At 35.7% G+C, this 12,995-nt stretch overlaps 1 non-coding gene across 1 annotated transcript; it reads left to right on the top strand.

Annotated features, from left to right (window-relative positions):
• Window positions 1–9,396: 9,396 nt before the first annotated feature.
• LOC129287354 (small nucleolar RNA R71) lies at window positions 9,397–9,503 on the top strand. Its single transcript, XR_008587674.1, has one exon. It is a non-coding gene; the product is annotated as a small nucleolar RNA R71 (small nucleolar RNA).
• The last annotated feature ends 3,492 nt before the right edge of the window (window positions 9,504–12,995 follow it).

A 12,995-nucleotide genomic window follows, 5' to 3' on the forward strand; every position in this document is an offset into this window, starting at 1 on the left:
AGAAATCAAATTAATAAGGACATGCTAACTCATGAAAATAGAAAGGGAGAGCATGAGAGAAGAGATCTGGCATGGAGAAGAGTGGGGCATGTGCTAGGGCAAGCCAAATCAGGAGCAAGGAAGGTGTTTTCGACTTGTTACTTATCAGGTAAGTCACATACTACCTTAACCTCCGAATCTACCCTATTTTCTCTTAGTTCTAATTAGTGAGAAATTGAATTCGGGAGTTTTAAGCAGTTGATTTTTTACTCTATAGTAATAGAAAGGTTTTTCAAAGCTAAACTTGTACTTTGTGACTAGTTTGGGTCGAAACAATAAAGTATTGAAGCTATAGGCAAGATTTGCTCCAATCTAGAGAGAGTAGTGAGAGAAAATTAGTTAGAAATATTAAAGCTTGAAATGAGGGGTAATCAGTGGTAAAGTGTAACATCTTAAGTTTCCTCATTAGTAATTATCAGTGTTTTCAAGGGTAATTTGGTCAATTTAGATAAATTATTGATTTAGCAAGGTTTATGGGAGACTAATCTAGTTTTTGAATCCTTGGATAGCCTTAGAAGAGGGCTGATAGAAAATTAGTCGCTTATCCTCAAAATTACACTAAAGCTAACCCTAATGCAATATAGGGCCAACCCTAGGTCATCTCCCAAGGAATGGTTTTAAGTCTAATTGAAAGTTATCTAGTGAAATAAATCAACCAAAGTTTGTAGGAATTTAGTTATCTAGCTAATTATCTAAACTAATTACCTAATATGCAAGTAATTAAAATGCTAGTGAAAGTGAGTGAAATGAACTTCCTTTTTTACAATAATGGAACCCTAGAGATTAGTTGATTTTGGACTCATTATCTTCTCATGATTAGGCTAAGTTTAACTTCCCTTTCCTCTTGACTAAAGCTGTCATGACTTAAGAAAATTATCCTAAGCCAATTAACCTAATTAGCTAACCTCCCTAGGTCTTAGATTAAAGTCCCTAGTTCAATTAACCAATTGGTGAAGACATTAGCCAAGTGATTCACTCAAAATCCTCTCTCAACAGCCATAGTCAAACACATAAATTGAGCAACCACAAGATTATGTCAAGCTACTCAACAACACAAGCATTAACACCACAAGATTATGCAATATTAACACAAGAAATTCACTAATTGAAAAACACAAGATTATGTGCCAAACAAAGAGTGGCAAAATTCAGTCATGGCTGTCCAAGGAAGAAATTAAATGAAACAATCCTCTCTCTTTACATCAACATCAAATTCAAATTAGAATTTATAAGCTAAGATGATTAAACCCTAGATTAAGGAATCTAACCATCTAGTAAAAAGAGAAGAGGATAGGAAACAAAAGAACTTAGCCAATTTGAAGCTCAAGACTCATCCTCCATCTTCATCTCTCTAGGATTCCACAAAGAAACTTAGCCAATCTTCATCTTCAAGAACCCTAGTGATTGCTTGTGAAGGCCAAACTCCATAGCTCTTGAATGATGAAAATGAGCTTCAATCCTTGTGAAAATGGAAGGGATGGAACGAAAATGAAGAGAGGAGAAGAATGGTATGAGTTTTGTGGAGGTTTGGTGGCTGAAAATGGAGGTTAGGATGCTGGAAAATGAAGAACAAAAGAGAGAAAATGAAGAACACTATGAACAAGAGAGAGAGAATGTGGAAGATGAATGAGATATGTGTTGGATCCCATTTGGGACTTAAAATGGCGTGCTCCTTGGTGTCTCCCATCAGCTGAAGCTTAATTAAAATAAGGAAAAAGAAATTAAAATGTAAATGGGAGCCTTGTCACACTTGCAAGGTGGCAACTTCTTATTGGTTTGTAGATGATTCCAATGTGTGCCTAATTTCCCATGTGTCATCCACATCATTTTAGCTGATCTAATCCCTCAAAATAATCATAATTCACGTGCAAACCATCAGCCATTGTCCTCAAGGAGTGTTGACCTCAATTGCCCAATTGATGCACAAGTCACATGCCACCTATGTCACATAAATCACATAATTCAATTAAATAGCATATGATATAATAAAATCTAATTCATGTCCAGAATTAAATTCATAATTAGAAGGGAGAATTTATTAAATTAACCAAGTTTCAGGCTGCACAAAATTATATAAAAATTTTCACACAAAGGCAAACCAAAAACTAGGACAAACTAAGACACTTAAGAAAGTGTTGACTTTTTTATTTAATTACTCTCAAACTAAAATGAATTTTAAAAATATAATTTCACCATTCATCAACTGGACATAAAATGCACTTTGTCAATTTTTCTTGTACATTTTCTCAAAAGTTCATTTTTTGGACCAAAATGCCCCTAGTGCACTGATCTTAGAAACTTAGGCAAAGTTCCAAATCTAATGCAATGTGTGCACTTGAAGGTGATAAATCATTAATAAAATGGTCCTAATTGACAAATAAAAGTGGGTAACAAATGTGTTCTATCAATTCCCCCACACTTAGCTTTTGCACTCCGGGCAAAATCAAGTGAAAAAGGTCCCAAAAGAAACTATAAGACAAAGAAATAAGAGAAAAACATTGTTTCAAGTCACTAAAATACTAGCTCATGAACTTCTACAAATTATCAATCAATGTGGCAATAATTACGAAAGAATTATGCACATCACAAACAAACCCTTACCAAGAATCAATGTCAAAGAGTAAGCCTCTCTAGGTTAAGTGTTTGCTCTCATCACTCAAAGTGTATAAGGTATTAAATTTCACTCAAAATTTCTTAGGATAAACCCTACTATGAATTTGTAACCCTTCTACATCTCCATCACTAAATAGCACTTGCAATCAAGAATCAAATGGACTTTATTAGGTTGTGATATAGGTAATGAAAGGATGTCTAAGAAATGCATGTATATAAAAAAAATAGGGTTAGCATCAAAATAATGCTAAATCAAGATATATTCCCTTAATATGCAAAGCATAACCTAACTCAATTGAGTGAACACCTTAACACAATGAGGATTAAAAGAAATGATAAGAAATAATAAAACAAATGGAATGGATGAGCTAGGCAACTTTTTATTTTTATTTTTATTTTTTTTCTTTCTTTTCTTTTTTTTTCCTTCTTTTTTTTTCTTTTTCTAGCAACTTTATTTCTTTTCTTTTTGACTATATTTTTTTTTTCAAATCTATCTTTGTTGTTTTTTTTTTGGTTGCCCCTAACTCTTTGAAAATAATGGAAGTAATGGATAGAGAAATGATAATAGGCATCCACTCATTTGATCTAGGACATGCAATGAATATTAAAAAGACATATAAAAGTGTAACATGCATTCCTTGGGGAAAAATAGGGTGAATATTTTTTTTTTTTAAGAATCAAACCAAAGGCTCAAAGTGGCTAACAAAGGATAATAAATAATAATAGGTTGGCTATTTGGCTCTTGGCTATTTTTTATGAATGCCATCTCTCATCTCCTATCAAACAAGTGCAAGATATATGGTCTTAATTAAGAAGTGAAACAAATTCTAGAGGGTAACATCACTAAGAAATTAATCACACATGAGTGTTTAGCCTCTTCCATGAATGGGTAATATGCCACTCTAATCCATTAATTCAAGGTAAAAGAATGTTCATTTCACACCTATTCAATCCTAAAAATTACCACATCTCAAGAATCAAAATATCCATTCAAGAGCTAGGTAATTAAGTAACCTCAAACAAAACAAAACAAAGAAATTTTTTTTTTGAATTTTTTTTTGCAAAACCAAACAAAACCAAACAAACAAAACAAAATGTTTATTTCTCTCCCCCACACTTAAATCATGCATTGTCCTCAATGTATGTATAGACTAGTGATAAAATAAGGTGAGATCAATAATGAATGCATAACAAAAGTGTGGTGCAGATATTTTTTTTTTCAAACTAAAACACAAAACAAAGAAGTCAAATAAAGCAAATAAACTCTAATTTTCCTACTAGGTTCATCTCCCCCACACTTGAACTATACCTATCATTAAATATATCAATTAAAGGAAGGTAAAAGCTCAAGGTTAGAGAGATACAACCTTATCATGGTGGTTCAAAAACATGTTGAGAGAAGTCCTCCTCCTTTTGAAGTGATTTGGCATCTTTGTAGAGCTTGCATAGGTGACCATTGATTTGCATAGTGGAACCCGTGGCTTTATTCAAGAGTTGCAAAACCCCATAGGGAAACACCTTGGTCACTAGATATGGTCCCTCCCACTTAGACTTCAACTTGGCATGCTTATGAATAAACCTTGTTTGGAACAAGAGGACTTGATCTCCTTCTTGGAACTTTTTCCTCAAGATTAGCTTGTCATGAAGGATCCTTGTTTTCTCCTTATAGATTCTAGAAGACTCATAGGCATCCAACCTAAGCTCCTCAAGTTCTTGCATTTGAAGAAATCTCTCCTTAGCCGAAAGATGGAAATCCAAGTTTAGTTTCTTGATGGCCCAATAGGCCCTATGCTCTATCTCCACAGGGAGGTGGCAAGCCTTTCCATACACCAATCGAAAAGGAGACATGCCAATGGGAGTCTTATAAGCGGTCCGATAAGCCCACAAAGCATCCTCCAAGTGTAAAGACCAATCCTTCCTATTTGTGTTCACCACCTTGGTTAGGATTTTCTTGACTTCTCTATTTGATACTTCGGCTTGGCCATTAGTTTGGGGATGATATGGTGTAGAGATTTTGTGATGCACCCCATATTTAGCCAAGAGAGCCTTCATCATCTTATTGCAAAAGTGGGATCCTTGGTCACTTACCAAGGCCTTAGGAACTCCATACCTACAAAAAATATTAGATTTGAGAAACTTCAAAACAATCTTAGCATCACAAGTTCTAGTAGGAATGGCTTCAATCCACTTTGAAACATAATCAACACCAAGTAATATGTACTCAAAACTAAAGGATGGTGGAAAGGGACCCATGAAGTCAATGCCCCAAACATCAAAAATCTCACAAAATAAAATGGGTTGTTGAGGCATTTCATGTCTCTTACCCCAACTACTAACCTTTTGACATTTCAAGCATGCTTTACAAAATTCATAAGAGTCTTTAAACAAGCTAGGCCAATACAATCCACAATCTAAAACCTTCCTAGCTGTCTTATTTGAGCTAAAATGACCACCACATGCATGAGAGTGACAAAATTCAAGAACAGAAGGCACATCAACATCATCAACACACCTCCTAATCACTTTATCACTACAAATCTTCCACATCAAAGGTGGTTCCCAAATGTAAAATCTAGACTCTCTTTTCAATTTTTCAATGGCAAAACGTGAAGCACAAGGAGGCAAGACTCTACACTCAATATAGTTAGCAAAAGAGGCATACCATGGAGGCTTAGATGAAATGGCACACAATGCCTCATCAGGAAATGAATCACAAGGAATAGTAGGGTTAGAGTTTACCATAGTAGCTTTTAAATGAGGTAGTCTAGACAAATGATCCGCTACTTGATTGGTAGAACCACTCCTATCCCTTATCTCCACATCAAATTCTTGCATCAAGATCACCCATCGAATCAAGCGAGGCTTAGAATCTGTCTTCTTAAACAAGTACCTCACAGCAGCATGGTCAGTGTACACAACAACTTTAGAGTTAAGAAGATATGATCTAAATTTATCAAGTGCAAAAACAATAGCAAACAACTCTTTCTCAGTTGTGGTGTAATTAACCTGAGCTGAATCTAGGGTCCTAGATGCATAAGCAATCACATATGATAACTTGCCCTCTCTTTGACCAAGCATAGCTCCCACAGCAAAATTAGAAGCATCACATGACAACTCAAAAGGCAAAGACCAATTTGGGGCTTTAAGAATGGGAGGGGAAATGAGCATGCTTTTCAAAGTGTCAAAACTCCTTTTGCAAGCATCATCAAAAACAAAATCAACATCTTTTTGTAAGAGTTTAGACATAGGCAAAGCAATTTCACTAAACCCCTTTATAAATCTCCTATAAAAGCCTGCATGTCCCAAAAATGATCTCAAATCTTTCAAACAAACAGGATATGGCAAAGAAGCAATCACATCTACTTTGGCCTTATCCACCTCTATGCCATTGGAAGAAATCAAATGGCCTAAAACAATTCCTTTATCTACCATGAAATGGCATTTTTCAAAGTTAAGCACAAGCTTCTTTTCAATGCACCTACCAAGCACTTTATCTAAAGAATGCAAGCATGAATCAAAGGACTCACCATACACAGTAAAATCATCCATAAAGACTTCCATGCAATGTTCAATAAAATCACAAAATATGGACATCATGCATCTTTGAAAAGTACCAGGTGCATTGCAAAGACCAAAAGGCATCCTCCTATAGGCAAATGTACCAAAGGGGCATGTAAAGGTAGTCTTATCTTGGTCACTAGGAGCTATAGGAATCTGAAAATACCCACTAAACCCATCTAGGAAGCAATAATGGGACTTGGAAGCCAATCTCTCAAGCATTTGATCAATAAAAGGCAAAGGAAAATGGTCCTTCCTAGTCACATTATTGAGCTTCCTATAGTCTATGCACACTCTCCAAGCATTTTGAACTCTAGTTGGAACAAGCTCTCCTTTCTCATTTTTTACCACAGTAATCCCCCCTTTCTTAGGTACAACTTGGGTTGGAGACACCCACTCACTGTCAGCTATAGGATAGATGATCCCAGCACTAAGTAGCTTAACAACCTCTTTCTTTACCACATCTAAAATCAATGGGTTAAGTCTCCTTTGTGGTTGCCTAATGGGCTTAGCATTGTCCTCAAGAAAAATTTTATGTGTGCACACAATAGGGTCAATACCAGGAATGTCAGCCAAAGTCCAACCAATAGCATGTATGTTCTTTCTCAACACATCAAGTAATGCATTTTCTTCCTCAAGAGATAAAGAGTTAGAAATTATTACCGGAAGCTTCTCATTCTCAATGAGATATGCATACTTGAGATTGGATGGTAAAGGCTTCAACTCCAAGGTAGGTGGCTCTACACAAGAGGGAATGAGCTTCTTCAAGTCTAATTTGGTGGAATATTCCATGGTACTATCTTGTCTTTTAGGCTTCTCACTTGTTTTTGATTTCTCCTCTTCTTTCTTTACAGCCTCCCCCTTTTCTTGCAACTTGTCCTCAAGTGCTTGGACTTGAGCCACGGCCTGACATGTGAAAGTGTAGAATTTTCCTCCAATAGCTTGGGAATCCTAAGAACATCAAGCTCGAGTGGAGAAAAACTCATAGATTCGGCCTTAATGGCTTTAGTACCTACAACACAAGAAGATATACCCTTCTCAAGCATTTCAAGATCAAGCATAGGAGATATTTTAAACAAATCATGAGAAGAAGTAGTTGCATCATTCAAGCATGCATCAATCTCTAAACAAATAGGACAACTACATCCATCAATACATGTAGTAGTAACAAGAGACAAATCATCATCAACATGTGAGAAAGAATCAAGCATGTGAGACTCACAAGCATCATGAAGCAATAACTCAATGGAACTTACACCTAACAAAGAATAATCCTCAAAAGGATGTTTCATTGCTTCATATATATTAAAAATAACATGATCCTCTCCACATTTCAAAATCAAACTACCTTTTTCCATGTCAATCAATGTACGGGCAGTCCTCATAAATGGCCTTCCTAAAATCAAAATATCATCCCCACTCCCTTCTTTTGACATATCAAGCACATAGAAATCCACAGGAAATAATAGACCTTTAACACAAACCAACAAGTCTTCTACTACTCCATGTGGTCTTCTAACACTTCTATCCGCTAATTGGCATATCATAGGTGTCTTATGCATGCAATCAAGACTCAAGGCATGATAAATTGAAAGAGGCATAACATTAATGGCTGCACCTAAGTCTATCAATGCATGAGAAAAATGTGTGTTGCCAATCTTGCATGGAATTGTGAAGGAACCGGGGTCCTCACATTTTATAGGGAGTTGAGGCTTCATGATAGCACTCACAGATGAGGGTAATTGTACCCTTGCATTAGGCCTAAATTTTCTTTTATTTGTACAACAATCTTTCAAAAATTTGGCATACTTAGGAAAGTTCTTAACTACATCCATCAAGGGTACATTAACATGAATCTTGTGGAAGAAATCATATACCTCTTGATCAAATTGTCCCTTTACTTGCTTAGGGACCACTTGTGCTTGTGGAAAAGGAAGCTTCTTCATAATCTCTTGACTTTGCTTTCCTTCTTCCTTCCTTGAACTCTCCTTTCTTGTTTCACTTTGCTCGGCCTCTCCCTCTTTTTCCTTACTAAACAACTCGGCCATAGTCCCCTTTTCCACCTTAGATGGTGGTTGCTCACATATGATCTCCTCAATGTTTTCATCCTCATCATCTCTACAAAAAGATGCATCATTAGGAGCAAAAGAAGAACTAGAAACATTAACATCAATTGAAGAATTTAAAGAGGGCTTCTCGGCCTTCCCTTGTCTTTTGTCTTCTTGTACTCTTTCTCCCAACTCCTTGCCACTCCTCAATGTGATAGCATTAAGATTAGCTTTAGGATTAGCAACGGTGTTGGATGGTAATGTAGAGGCTTGAGCATTGGCTGCACTTAATTGGTTAGCAAGCATATTCATTTGAGAAGTAAGGGCATCAATTTTAGAGTTCATGTTCTCACACTTGTTACCCATACTCTCTACCTTGTTCCCTAAGCCATCATACATGTTTTTATACAAAGAGTTCATTTCAATCAACTGCTTACGTAACACATTCACATCATTAGAAGAGTTCGAATTAGAAGAACTCTCAATTGGAACAAGCCTCCTATCACTATAAGAATTAGAAGAAGGTGTAAGAGAATTACCACTTGGATTGTAGCTTTGAGAAGAGCTACCTTGAGACAAATGAGGTGGAGGGTCACGGCCAAAGGTGTTTTGATAGGATCCTCTTTGTTGATTGTCTTGTAAAGCCACATTTGGATTTGAATAGGAGAAATTAGGATGGTCTCTCCATGAAGGGTTGTAAGTATTAGAATAAGCTCCTTGCCCTTGCCTCCCACCATAGGATTGTTTTCCATTGTAGATAGCATTTACTTGTTCAAACTTAATAGGACAATTGCTTTCTACATGCATAGGTGAGTCACAAAAAGTACAAGAATAAGGGACAAGTGCTTGAGAAGTACTTACATTGCTCACTTGAGATATTTGTGGAGCCAACATTCTCCCAATCTTGGCAGCTAGCAAGTCCACATATGAATCATTAAGAACTGAGGAACCTACCATATTCACATTTCTCTTTTCCCTTGTAGAGTATTGAGCACCACTTGAAGCCATCTTGTCAATTAGTTCCCAAGCCTTTAAGGAAGTGAGGTCAATCAAGCATCCACCACTAGCGGCATCAATGTTAACTTTGTCTCTTGGAATCAAGCCCTCATAGAAATATTGGACTAAATTCTCACTAGAAATTTGATGGTGTGGGCATTTAGCCAAAAGGCCTTGGAATCTAGTCCAATACTCATAGAGACTCTCATCCTCTCCTTGTTGGACCCCATAGATTTGCTTTCTCAAATTGGTGACCTTGGAATTTGGAAAGAATTTATCTAAGAAGAGTCTTCTTAGCTCGGCCCATGTGCTCACTTTCACATAAGAAGGGTAGTTGAAATACCACTCCTTTGCTAAACCTTCAAGAGAAAATACAAAAGCCTTAGCTTGAACATCATCAACATTTACATGCATAGGCTTCATAGTATCACAAACCAATAGGAAAGTATGCAAAAACCTATGACAATCCTCTCCTGGTAACCCATGAAATTTAGGCAATGCATTAATCAAGGAGGATTTAATTTCAAATTGAACATTAGTAGGAGGAACATATAAGCCATAAGGATTATCATGCCAATTAGGTTGAGTTAATTGCCTAATGCTCCTCTCCTCTCTAGGGTTATGCAAGCCTTCAAATTCATTATTAACATGGCCATCATCATGCAAATTCTCATTCCCATTCCCATGGCCCTCATTATGCACATGCTCATGTCCTAAGATACCTTCCATTGTTGAATTACAAACCAAATGAGAATCAAGAATAGGTTGTGATCTTCTCAATCTAGAAATAGTTCTTTCAATTTCTGGATCTAATTCAACAAAAGAGGTATGTTTTCTTCGGGTCATGCACTAATCAAGCTCAAGAAAATTAAGAACAAAGAACAAACTAAACTAAAATGCAAATCAACATGAAACAATTCAAAACACACAAAAGCAAGAGAAATAATTTTTTTTATTTTTTTTATTAAACTCAATAGCAACAAAATGAAAAAAAAATAACACCAAACAAGTAGAAAGAGAGTTAGAAATGCTCAATCAAGAAGCTTTGGCAATTCTGGAATTCGCACAGTAGGCTCTCTGGAGACAGTGAACTTGTGAATTTTCTATCAGCAAATCCACATGATAAATTCCCCTGAAACTTTTATGAGAAACACAAGAGATATACAGGAAAATTATATAAAACTTTTAGATTAAAAATCCTTCCCAATCGTTCCCAGAATTTTTCACAAGTTGGTCCTCAAGTCTGGAGAAACAGGATTTCGTCCAGAAGACCTTCAGAGCTTCTAACAAACTTTCAAATAGGAAAATGGAAAAATTGAAGAAAATCCTAAACACAAGAAACAAAGATAAGACAGCGATAAGAAAAATGAAACTGGAATCAATCAATTTGAACGCACAAAGAGGAAGATATGCTAACTCAAAGTTGAAACAGGGTTTTGGGAATCCTCTGTAATGGCTCCCTGGACCTTGTTAGATTGTAAAATTTCCACAGGACACTTCCCACGTCCAAAATTGACCAAACCAATTTTAAAGTGAAGCTAGGATATAGAGCTTTCAATGAAATAAATTCAAGTTCAAATTCCCTCAGACTCATTCCCAGTTAATTTTTCAATTTCAGACAGAGACACTAGAAACAGAGTATTTTCAGCTCTACACCAAACCAACGAAAATTGCACTAAATTTTTTTTTCTTTTTCAAAACAGAATAAAAACACTCAAAACACACAAAAAACACTAAACAAGACACAAAAAACAAATTTTTATAATTTTTCAAAAGATTTTCAGGAACACTAAAAATGTAAATTAAGTACTAAACAACCTTAGAATTAAACTTAAACCATTCCCCGGCAACGGCGCCAAAATTTTGATAGGAAATTAGTCGCTTATCCTCAAAATTACACTAAAGCTAACCCTAATGCAATATAGGGCCAACCCTAGGTCATCTCCCAAGGAATGGTTTTAAGTCTAATTGAAAGTTATCTAGTGAAATAAATCAACCAAAGTTTGTAGGAATTTAGTTATCTAGCTAATTATCTAAACTAATTACCTAATATGCAAGTAATTAAAATGCTAGTGAAAGTGAGTGAAATGAACTTCCCTTTTTACAATAATGGAACCCTAGAGATTAGTTGATTTTGGACTCATTATCTTCTCATGATTAGGCTAAGTTTAGCTTCCCTTTCCTCTTGACTAAAGCTGTCATGACTTAAGAAAATTATCCTAAGCCAATTAACCTAATTAGCTAACCTCCCTAGGTCTTAGATTAAAGTCCCTAGTTCAATTAACCAATTGGTGAAGACATTAGCCAAGTGATTCACTCAAATCCTCTCTCAACAGCCATGGTCAAACACATAAATTGAGCAACCACAAGATTATGTCAAGCTACTCAACAACACAAGCATTAACACCACAAGATTATGCAATATTAACACAAGAAATTCACTAATTGAAAAACACAAGATTATGTGCCAAACAAAGAGTGGCAAAATTCAGTCATGGCTGTCCAAGGAAGAAATTAAATGAAACAATCCTCTCTCTTTACATCAACATCAAATTCAAATTAGAATTTATAAGCTAAGATGATTAAACCCTAGATTAAGGAATCTAACCATCTAGTAAAAAGAGAAGAGGATAGGAAACAAAAGAACTTAGCCAATTTGAAGCTCAAGACTCATCCTCCATCTTCATCTCTCTAGGATTCCACAAAGAAACTTAGCCAATCTTCATCTTCAAGAACCCTAGTGATTGCTTGTGAAGGCCAAACTCCATAGCTCTTGAATGATGGAAATGAGCTTCAATCCTTGTGAAAATGGAAGGGATGGAACGAAAATGAAGAGAGGAGAAGAATGGTATGAGTTTTGTGGAGGTTTGGTGGCTGAAAATGGAGGTTAGGGTGCTGGAAAATGAAAAAACAAAAGAGAGAAAATGAAGAACACTATGAACAAGAGAGAGAGAATGTGGAAGATGAATGAGATATGTGTTGGATCCCATTTGGGACTTAAAATGGCGTGCTCCTTGGTGTCTCCCATCAGCTGAAGCTTAATTAAAAAATAAGGAAAAAGAAATTAAAATGTAAATGGGAGCCTTGTCACTTGCAAGGTGGCAAACTTCCTATGGTTTGTAGATGATTCCAATGTGTGGCCTAATTTCCCATGTGTCATCACATCATTTTAGCTGATCTAATCCCTCAAAATAATCATAATTCACGTGCAAACCATCAGCCATTGACCTCAAGGAGTGTTGACCTCAATTGCCCAATTGATGCACAATCACACACACCAATGTACATAAATCAATCATAATAAAAATTACAAATTAAATAGATGATATAATAAAAATCTAATCATGTCCAGAATTAAATTCATATTAGAAGGGAGAATTTATTAAATTAACCAATTGGTGCAGCACAAAATTATATAAAATTTTCACACAAAGGCAAACCAAAAACTAGGACAAACTAAGACACTTAAGAAAGTGTTGACTTTTTTATTTATTACTCCCAAACTAAAATGATTTTTAAAAATAATTTCACCATTCATCAACTGGACATAAAATGCACTTTGTCAATTTTTCTTGTACATTTTCTCAAAAGTTCATTTTTTGGACCAAAATGCCCCTAGTGCACTGATCTAGAAACTTAGGCAAAGTTCCAAATCTAATGCAATGTGTGCACTTGAAGGTGATAAATCATTAATAAAATGGTCCTAATTGACAAATAAAAGTGGGTAACAAATGTGTTCTA

The sequence above is a fragment of the Prosopis cineraria genome, unplaced genomic scaffold (assembly GCF_029017545.1).
Source record: "Prosopis cineraria cultivar Desert tree isolate PC_DT_omini unplaced genomic scaffold, ASM2901754v1 PC11, whole genome shotgun sequence".
NCBI lineage: Eukaryota > Viridiplantae > Streptophyta > Magnoliopsida > Fabales > Fabaceae > Prosopis > Prosopis cineraria.